We start from the raw sequence: 11,679 nt of genomic DNA on the forward strand, positions 1-11,679 counted from the left end.
CTCTCTGTCTCTCTCGTAATCCCCTAGTTCATAGCAACAACAAAAAACCTAGATTTATTAAGATTTACAACACCTATAAACCCTTATCAACTTCTCATATTTGAATATAGTTGGGAAAGCAAGATGACAACTACTTCAAAGGAGGATGGAAGCAACTAAATCACATCTTTAATCCCAAAACGAAAGAGATACTCCACTTGTCCATCCTTCATTACCTCCATCGAAGTGATTCTCCAAAACCCTCAAGCGATTTCAGTCTGAAGCTCATATTCAGGCTTCTCTTCATTTATCTTGTAAACGTGTGCCTGGTAATTTTATTGAACATTTATCCGAAAAGAGTTTGGAAATTTGATGTAGTTAAAAAACCTTAGAAACGGCTATGATTCATTTGAGTTGAGTTCATTGGATACATGATATATGAAACCAGTTGTATTAGGTTAGGTGACCAAATGAACAGGTAAAAAATAACGTTATTCCCTTAAAAGGCACGAAAAAAACTTTAGGGACTGAAAGGGTAAAATCGAAATACATAATAGGGTTGTTGCGTCATTTTCTCAAATTTAAAATAGTTCAAAAAATCTCTTTCAAAAGAAAAACACAAAGTACCCAATTTTATATTATCATATTAACACATTTAATAATTGATGTATTTTGAATAGAAAATAAGTTATTCTTTTTACATTATGTCACAAAATAGAAACAGAAAATATGATGTTATTTAGCATGAAACAAGAACCTAACTTATCTGTTTTGTATCAAATCACAAAAGTAGACATATAAAATTACGTTAGTTTCACATTGCAATACAACATTATACCCCACACTAGAAGGTATAATGATAGTTGTTATGGTAGTAATCAATGTTGCAAAAGTCGCTAGACGGTAATATGTTGGTCGACTATGAAGCAGCGAGTACTTGAGTTGAATGAGAGTATTCAGATTGGATATGACAAACTACAAAACAATTAATTTTGGAGAAATTATATATATAACAAATATTATAAATTCATTAAAATTTATAACAAAATAGGTGAATATCAAATGATATATTTAAATGTTAAAGTATTAAACTATTTCAAAAATTTATATTCATTATTTAATACTAGAATAATCATTTAACATTTAGTCTTACTTTTTTTTTTCTTTTCCATCAAAATGTTGTATTATATTTTTAAAAATTAAAATTAACCAACAAAATTTTAATAAACAAGTTATAGACGATTTGGCCGAGTTTGAGAGAATATGACCGAGATATACCCAATACAAACGAGTTAAGTCGATCTGACTGAGTTTGACTGATTCTAAATTGTTTACCGATTTAAAAAAATAAATATATAAATAAACGCTATTTTACATGTCTGAGTTCTGAATAATCGACCGAGTTGACCGCCTTTTATAAGATTGGTTGTAACGGGTGATATAAATACAAATGCTTTTTTTAGGTTTAAAGTGATTTGGTAGAATAACATATTGTATTGCATAATTGTAGAATGATATATAACTCACATTTGAACGAAAAAGTGGGCTGTTCTAGTGGAATAGTTAGGAATAACAATATGTCAATGGGTTTTCAAATTACTAATTGTAAATGATAATAAGATTGGCCCAACGAAATTGAGACTTGCTAAACTTCCATAAAAGAGATTTAACCCATTATATAAACAAGATCAACTAAAAATGGAACTAGAGGGTGATGTTAAAATTCATTTTGTTGTATTCATATTTAGTTACTTCAAGATTTTTTTTGTACATTAAGGTTTTCGATTTTATTTTATTTTATTTTATTTTATTTTATTTTATTTTTTTGTATAATTTGCATTGAGTATGCAATCTTTGTGATCGGCTGGTCTCCTAACGTTGAATTTATAAGATTGGATCACGAGACCATTCAATTATAGAGTAATCAAATCTCAAATACCATTAAACCAACTTGAAGCTAGTTTGTATCAAGGACAACATTACGATTTACCACCGACTATAACATGTACTTTTATATATGAAAAAAATGAACATGTGGTTGTAATGTAAATTATAAAACTACGATTTTACGATTTTTATTGCATTAGATCCACTACTAAACATTAAATTGATAATTGAATAACCAATATATAGACTTTAAATTTTAAGTTATCTTTTTTATTAAATCCACCGGAATGTATTTTTGTTTTTGTTGGCATCTGCAAGTTTTGAAGTAGAGTAAATTACACGAATGGTCTCTATGGTTTGGGTTAATTTGCGTGTTTGGTCCCTAACTTTTTTTTTTAACTCGGGAGGTCCCTATTATTTGTTTTTATTACACGTTTGATCCCTACTGTTTGCTAGTGTTACGCGTTTGGTTCTTGTATTACCTAAAAAACTATTATTTAAATAGAAAAAAATGATGGTGGTAGTTAATGTAAGGTGAGCGGGTGGGATTGTGGGTGTGTTTATTGAAATAAATAAAAAAATCAAATGAAAAATAGTATTTTTAGGTAAGACAAGGACTAGACACGTAACAAAAACAAACAGTAGGGATCTTCCAAGTTAAAAAAATAAGTTAGGGACCAAAGGCGCAAAATACCCTCAACCATAGGGACCATTCGTGTAATTTACTCTTTGAAGTATTAATTAACACAAGGTTTTGGGGAAGTAAGAATACCAGGGAAAATGTTTAGGGTTAATCTCATAAAAACCCTCAAGTTTTCAGAGTTTTGTCGGTTTTGCCAAAAGTTGAATTTTATGTCCGTTTTTACCCTCATATTTTCCACAAAATGTTCGGTTTTACCCTTTTACCGGTCATAACAGATTTTCATGTTACCATTATATTAAATTCGCAAAAAACCCTTAAGTTTATCGTTTTTATGTTTTTACCCTTAAGTTTATAACTTTTTTACACTTTTACCCTAAGTATTTTTTTTTTCATAATATACGTATTCATGCAAATCGTATTTATATACGAAAAAATGTTTAATTAAATATTATATTATATATATATATATATATATATATATATATATATATATATATATATATGTGTGTGTGTGTGTGTGTGTGTGTGTGTGTTTGCAGCGTTATACCATTTAAAAAATAAACTAATATTTTTAGAATTATGAATACGTATTTTATAGATATAGTTTTTAGAAGTATAAATACATATTTTTATATTTTTAGAAATATTAATTTGTATATATACTTCTAAAAATATCTTTATACTTTAAAAAAAACATATATCAAAATACATATTTACACTTCTAAAAATATATGTATATACTTATATAAACGTAAAAATAAATATTTGTACTTCTAAAATATATATTAACATTTCTAATATATATATATATATATATATATATATATATATATATATATATATATATATATATATATATATATATATATATATATATATATAGACACACACACACACGTTTATGATTGAACAAGTTATTTTATTGATATGTATATTTTTAAATACATAAAAATACGTATTTGTAGTTATAAAAACATATTAATTTGTTTTTTTTTTACATTTTAAACGGTTCATCCAGAAAAAATACCTATATATATATATATATATATATATATATATATACACACACAGACACATAAAGAAATAACATTAAAAAAATGTAAATATAATATTTAATTAATTTTTTATCATATATAAATATGATTTTTTTGCATGAATACGTATAATATGAAAAAAAAAATACATAGGGTAAAAGTATAAAAAAAATTATAAACTTAAGGGTAAAAGGGTAAAAAACTATAAACTTAAGGGTTTTTTGCGAATTTAATATAATGGTAACCTGGAAAACCTGCTATCACCGGTAAAAGGGTAAAACCGAACATTTTTTGAAAAATGTAAGGGTAAAAATAGACATAAAATTCAACTTTGAGCAAAACCGACAAAACCCTGAAAACTTGAGGGTTTTTATGACATTAACCCAAATGTTTATTGAGATGTAATATATATATATATATATATATATATATATATATATATATATATATATATATATATATATATATATATATATATATATATATATAACCATCGAAAACTAGGTTGTTTTGATCAATAAACATTAAGTTTTTTTGTTATGATGAGGTGTATGTGCTTTCAACCTTTTAATGTGTATCATTTTTTTTTTGCCCTTGAATTTTTTTTTCTAACGACCAAGATTGATTATTTGATTTTATGGTTTAAAATTATTCTTTATTGGATATATATATATATATATATATATATATATATATATATATATATATATATATATATATATATATATATATATATATATATGCAAATAAGTTCAATAAAGAATCATTTTAAACCATAAAATCAAATAATCAATCTTGGTTATTAGAAAAAAAAATTCAAGGTCAAAAAAAAAATGATACACATTAAAAGGTTGAAAGCACATCCACCTCGTCATAACAAAAAAATCTTACTTCTTTTTTTCATGTCTTTTATTTTTATGACTATCTTTTTATCGAAAAAGAAACTGAATATACTGAAATTCATAATTTTTATCTTCTTTCCATAGACATACATATTGATATAAAAAAATTCACTTTGTTTTGTTAGTTTTTTTTTTTAATACTTAGGTTTATTTTTATCAAAAAAAGTAAAAAAAATAAAATATATACATCAAAATTCATCATTTTTTATACTCTTTAAATATATAATATATTGATGTAAAAAATGAAATTTTAAGTTAGATTCACACTGTAAATGTTGAAACTGAAGTATATATGCAGTTTGGATTCATAGTGTGAATCTGACCAGCAAAATGAAAAAGAAAAAAAACTAATATTTTTATATCGATATGAATGTCTATTTATAGAGGACAAAAAATTAAAAATTTTGGTATATTTAACTTTTTTTTTTGGATAAAAAAACCTAAATATTGGAAAAAATCAAAAAAAACATTATATTCACTTTTGATTCACAATGTGAATAATAACAAGTCACATTCACATTGTGAACCATAAAAATAGAATTATATGCAGTTCAGGTTTACAATGTGAATAAATTCACTTGTTAAGTTTACAAAACCAATTTATAATTAATTAAAGCATTAAAATATTATAAAATTACAAAGAAATATACTTTGATTCACATTTAGTTTCACTAAACTAATTTGAGATTGATCAAAGTATTGAAATAGTAAGTTGAATTCAAATTGTGAATCCTAAAAACAAAATTATATACAGTTTATATTCACATTGTGAATGCTAAAAACAAAATTGATATACATGTCTATTTCAAGAGTACTAAAAATTATAAATTATGATACATTTATTATATTTTTTCGATAAGAAATAAGTGTAAATATTATATAGCAATGTTTTAGCAAATTAAGATGTTTTTTAAAAGAAATATCTATAAAAAGTTTTAAAAAAATGTGCATGTACGCAGAAACTCAAATGTGCATGATTTTTCAACCATTGTTTTAAATTGTATCGTATATCGGAAAAAAATAACAAAACATATGTAAATTCATCATTTATTAACATCTTTGATATTCGAAAAAAATTTACATAAAATGTACACCATACGCACATATACACAAACGAACATATGCATATATGCATAAATGCATATGTGCATATGGTGTACATTTTACGTGATATGCAAAAAAAAAATCTAATATCAGTATGGGTAAGGTTACGTGATATGAATATATATATATATATATATATATATATATATATATATATATATATATATATATATATACACACTAGCCGTTTACTCGCGCCAAGCGACGGGTGCGAATAGTTTCTTTCGACATTTAGTTTTTTTTTCGGTGGAAAATGATTAGTTTTAATTCAACAATTAGTTTGTTTTAGGAAACATGTCATTTTAAAACGAAGACACGATGTATTGGCAAGTATGACTAAACATTAGTTTCGATTCAATAATTTGTTTTTTTTTTCGACGAACATTGTATTCTTTAATGTATTCGTCGCCTTTGTGTATTTTGGATATGTGTTTTCATATATTGGATCCATTACGTCGAAAATAATTCATTCTAATTCATGATAACATATTTTAAAATTATAAGGAACACCTGTGCGATGCTAATGCAACGAATGTGGGGTGGATAATAGTTTTGATTTGCTGATTATTTTCCTTTCCGTAGGCATCAAACAATTTTTTCAGTGAATAGTCTCATTTCATCGATTAGTTTTTTTTTCGTAAAAATGTTGTTTTACAAATAACACGTAGTAAATTAACGAGATATAAACGTTAGTTGGTATTTTATCGACATATTTGTGATGTGAGAAAATAGGTTGTCTTTTAATTCGTTTGCAAAATCAAATATAGACAACTTGAAGACATCTTTGGGATTAATAACCTTAAGTTTATGAACATCATACACCGATAACTTGAATACATCTTCTTTGGCTAGAATCAGACGTGGATGTGGTCGCTACTGCCACTATTTTGGAAAATAGTCTCGTTTCGGTGATTAGGGTTTGCAGTTTTAGGGGGGGGGGGGGGGAGGTACCCGTGAATTATGTGGAAATTGTTTGAACTTTTAGGACCAATTTGTGGCACACCTAATATTTTTATCTCTTTCGGGGGCGGAAAATAGTTTCCTTTTTGGATTCGATGATTAACTTTCAGTGATTAGGTTTCCTAAAACCTTTGTAGTAAAATAAAGGGAAAATTACTGATGTAACCAAATTCATTAATGACTTCTCACTTTTTAGCCAAAATTTAGGATTTATTTCAAAATAGCCATTGAAACCGTAGGTGGTTAAAATAGTCTACTGTTTCGCCCATTTACCTACTGTTTTGATTTTAATATATAGGGATTTTTTTTTTTCATTTTTCATTACGAAACCGTAAACGAAAAAATGGTCTACTGTTTCCTTTGAGAAGTCGATTGTTTCCCAAAGAGTAGATTAAAAATGATCTACTGTTTCGTCTAAAAACCTACGTTCTTTTTTCAAAATTTTACCGTATTGTTGATTAGGAGTAGTGTTTGTATATGGGGATAATTTTTTTTTTGAAAAAAACCGAAAAAAAAATTAAAACCGTAGGTTTCTTACGAAACCTACGGTGTACAAGTCCATAATGCACAAAACCGTAGTTTTTTAACCCAAAACTGTAGACTTCTACCCAAAACCTGTCACACCCCGAAACCGATGGCGGAAACATTCTGGGGCGGAGGACGTCATGTATAACATCACAACCAATGAATAACAACAATCATAGCAACACAACCATTACAGTGAATACTTAAATAAAGATGTTTACACCAGTTTGAAACTTACTTAAAATTACATCCAATAGTTTTGTATAGTAAAAACTTAAAAACTCTTAATGCTTCAGTTCCTCAGAATCCAGCAAGTACCTGTCTACTGATTTCCTGAGAATACAAGCAGTTTGAAAATATCAGCATAAAGCTGGTGAGTTCATAAGCGGTAATTTGTAATGAAAACTTGTTGATGAGCTAGTCAAAAAGTTGTAAAGTTTCAAGAAAATCCGATATTTTCTTTAGTGAAAACGTAGTGTTATAAGTCTTGTAATGAACCATGAATGTCTTGTATGTTTCCAAGAAAATCCGATATTTTCTTTAGTGAGTAAGTAGGGTTATCGATTCTGTATAAAACCATGAATGTTCGTTACTGAAAACAATTTTGATAAGCGAATATACTACCTTATGTGACTAGCTAAAGCTAATCATGAAGTATAAATATTTTGAATGCATAGCCATAGCAAGTGGCTCTGCTTGAAAACCCTGGCTTTAGCCAGTATACGTAGTGTGTATCAGTCCTATTTAGTAAAAATAAAACTGTTGAAGAGTGCCAGGTTGTAAACTAAATGTGATTTATACATAATGTGAGTCGTATAACCATGCTTGATATGACTAGAGACCTTTCCAACGTTCTTCAGGCGTCGAGTTAAATGACATTTGTACATCTCAGGCGTGCCCGCCTAACTGTAGCTAGCAGTCCAGATGTGGGATTGTCAGTCCCGAATAGATCTATTCACAAATCTCACGCTCTCCCTCCAGGAGACTCTGGTTATACATTGGTAGGATTTATCCCTGTACACCTAAGGGTACAGTAGTGAAGTAGCGCCTCACAGTATCGTACAATCTAGTTTACATGTAGTGTAGTAGCGTTCTACCGTAGTGAAAATCCGTATGTATACCGTATATAGTGATAATTTCAGTTATGAATACCATGATAAAGTAGTGATGTAAACTGTAAACGGTTTCTGTTTCAGCACATATGTTTAGTAGTGAAAGTTTCTATACTTGATATGTTTTAGAAAAATCCCAAACTATACCGATTATAGTTTGCATGTATAATGTAGTGAATAGCGAATCCGGAAAACTATGCAATTTTAGTGAAAACGTCCCTTATGCTCAACACAGTACAAAAGGGTTAAGGTATGAGAATTGCATGAGTTTTGAAAACATTTATGTTTAGCTTGTATTCCCCCCCTGAAAACATTAAAAATACGGAAAATGTAAGGGTATGAACTCACAGTTCTTGTTGTGAAATCGTTGACTGAAATGAAGATCCTCGAGTTGTTGCACGTGACACTTAACGAAATCCTATTATCAAATAAATACATATATGTATCTAAATTAGCGATTTCGTTAGATAACATGTTAGAGGAACACTTGAATTTGGTTGAGGAAAGTTACCGGGACTTGGTCGAATCGATGAAAGTGAGTTTTCAGTCAAAAGCACCACTTAAAAGGTGTTTACGGTCGAAGAGGAGTTTACGGTTCCTGAAGGCTCGGTGAGTTTACGGCCGTAAACTCAAGAACAGAGTTTACGGTGCTTGAAGGCTCGGACCGTAAACTTAAGAACATAGTTTACGGTTCTTGAAGTCTCGGACCGTAAACTCAAGAACAGTGTTTACGGTCTTTGAAGGCTTGGACCGTAAACTCAAGAACAGAGTTTACGGTTTCTGAAGGCGGACCGTAAACTCAAGAACACTGGTGCTGGTTGCTGATTTCGAAGAGATGAGCGTTTCCAGACGTTCCAAAGTGACTCCAGACGTAGTTTCTCGATGATTTCCGAAATTTGAAGGCGTTTTGAGTGTTTACGGTTAAGGTTCTTAGAGAGAGAAGGAGAGAGTTTTTGGCCAAAAATGTTCTAATGAAGGTGGAGGCATCGTATTTATAGGGGTGAGGTGGGGGGTCCACTCGTTACTGACCGTAAACGAGTTTACGGTCGTAAACGAGTTTACGGCCGTAAACACGTTTACGGTCATAATCTCACTTAGACCAGAAATGTTTGATTTTTCGAGATAATCGGGTTTCCGTGCGATTTTTGGTTCCGACTCGCAAATAATTTAATTTAATTGAATATAACTAGATTATTTTCTAAACCAAAAAGTTTGACGGAAAAGTTAACGAATTTGAAATTTTGTTAACGGAAATCACGAAACGGAAACGGAAAAAGTTTCGGGTTGTCACATCATCCCCCCGTTAGAGGGAATTTCGTCCAGAAATTCGAACCTAGAATACAAATCATGGATTAGGAAAGAGATGCGGATACTTCTGTTTCATCTGATCTTCGTGCTCCCAAGTGAATTCAGGTCCCCGCTTGGCATTCCAACGAACCTTTACTATCGGGATGTGACTTTGTTTCGTTCGTTTGATCTCTCTGTCCATGATTTCGACCGGTTATTCCACGAAGTTGAGGTTCTCGTTGATTTCAATCTCGTCGAGAGGAATCACAAGTGTCTCATCGGACAGACACTTCTTTAGGTTCGATACGTGGAAAACAGGATGGATGTTGCTGAGCTCTCGGGGTAACTGAAGTTTGTATGTCACGGGACCGATCCTAGCAAGGATTTCGAACGGTCCAATGTACCTTGGGTTTAGCTTTCCACGCTTCCCAAATCGTATCATGCCTTTCCAGGGTGAGACCTTCAGAAGGACGCGGTCACCAACCTGGAACTCCAAGGGTTTTCGTCTCTTATCGGCGTAGCTCTTTTGTCTATCTTGTGAGGCTTTCAGTCGTTCTCGGATTTGCACAATCTTTTCAGTTGTCTCTCGGATAATTTCGGGACCAGTGAGAGTACTGTCGGGGACTTGACCCCTGGCTAGCTGCGTGTCACCCACTTCAGCCCAGCATAGAGGGGATCTGCACTTACAGCCATAGAGGGCTTCAAACGGCGCAACCTTGATGTTGGTATGGTAGCTGTTGTTGTAGGAAAATTCAACCAAAGGAAGATGAGTGTCCCATGACGCGCCGAAATCGATGACGCAGGCTCTCAACATGTCTTCAAATGTCTGAATTGTTCTCTCACTCTGTCCGTCAGTCTGCGGATGATAAGCCGTGCTCATGTCCAATTTAGTTCCAAGAGCTTTCTGCAGCGATTGCCAGAACCTTGATGTAAATCTGCTATCTCGATCGGAGATAATGGATGCAGGTACACCATGAAGGCGAACTATCTCTTGAAGGTAGATCTGTGTGAGTCTCTCCATCTTGAAGCTTTCTTTGATTGGTAGGAAGTGGGCGGACTTCATCAACCGATCGACAATTACCCAAATGGCATTGTGCCCACTCGGAGATCTGGGTAACTTGGTGATAAAATCCATGGTTATCCTTTCCCACTTCCACTCAGGTATTTCCGGCTGTTGAAGTAGACCTGAGGGCTTCTGATATTCGACCTTCACCTTGGCGCAAGTCAGGCACTTGCCCACGAAGGTAGCGATCTCTGCTTTCATGTTTGGCCACCAATAGAGCTGTTTGAGATCCAAGTACATCTTATCCGACCCTGGGTGAACGGAGTATTTTGTCCTGTGAGTTTCGTTCATTATAACCTCTCTGTAACCACCGAACTTTGGGGTCCAGATCCGATTCATAAAATAGTACACTCCGTCTCCCTTGACCTCTAAGTTCTTTTCCATTCCTCTCAAGGCTTCACCCGACATGTTCTCTGGTTTTAAGGCTTCCAGCTGAGCCTATTTGATTTGCACGGTTAAATGGGAATGGATGGTCATTGTTAGTGCCTTCACCTTACGTCCTGAATACTCCTTTCGACTGAGGGCATCTGCTACCACATTGGCCTTTCCGGGATGATAGCGAATTTCGCACTCGTAGTCACTTAGTAACTCTACCCATCGCCGTTGTCTCATGTTTAACTCCTTTTGATCGAAAATATGTTGCAAGCTCTTATGGTCGGTGAAGATAGTGCACGTGGTTCCATAGAGATAGTGTCTCCAGATCTTTAACGCAAAGACCACTGCTCCCAACTCTAAATCGTGAGTTGTGTAATTGACCTCGTGTGTTTTTAATTGGCTCGAGGCATAGGCGATGACCTTTCCTCTCTGCATGAGCACACAGCCTAGGCCCTGATTGGATGCATCACAATAGACTACGAAGTCTTCCGTCCCTTCGGGCAGGGACAAGACAGGTGCACTGCACAGGGCCTGCTTCAATGTTTGAAATGCAGTGTCTTGCTTGACTCCCCAACTGAAGGTTACACCCTTCTGTGTCAGGGTGGTTAAAGGCTTAGCGATTCTGGAGAAGTTCTGGATGAACCTGCGATAATAGCCCGCGAGACCCAAGAATTGCCGGATTTCTGTGGGTGTCTTTGGTGCAGACCAGTTCTCAGTCGCCTTGATCTTGGAAGGGTCCACGTGTATTCCTTCCTTGCATAAAGCTCTGATTTTGGTCGAGAATGAGGCCCTCCTTGTGCATAAAGCC

Source organism: Lactuca virosa, chromosome 5 (assembly GCF_052849685.1).
Source record: "Lactuca virosa cultivar CGN04683 chromosome 5, Lactuca_virosa_CGN04683_v6, whole genome shotgun sequence".
NCBI classification, from domain to species: domain Eukaryota; kingdom Viridiplantae; phylum Streptophyta; class Magnoliopsida; order Asterales; family Asteraceae; genus Lactuca; species Lactuca virosa.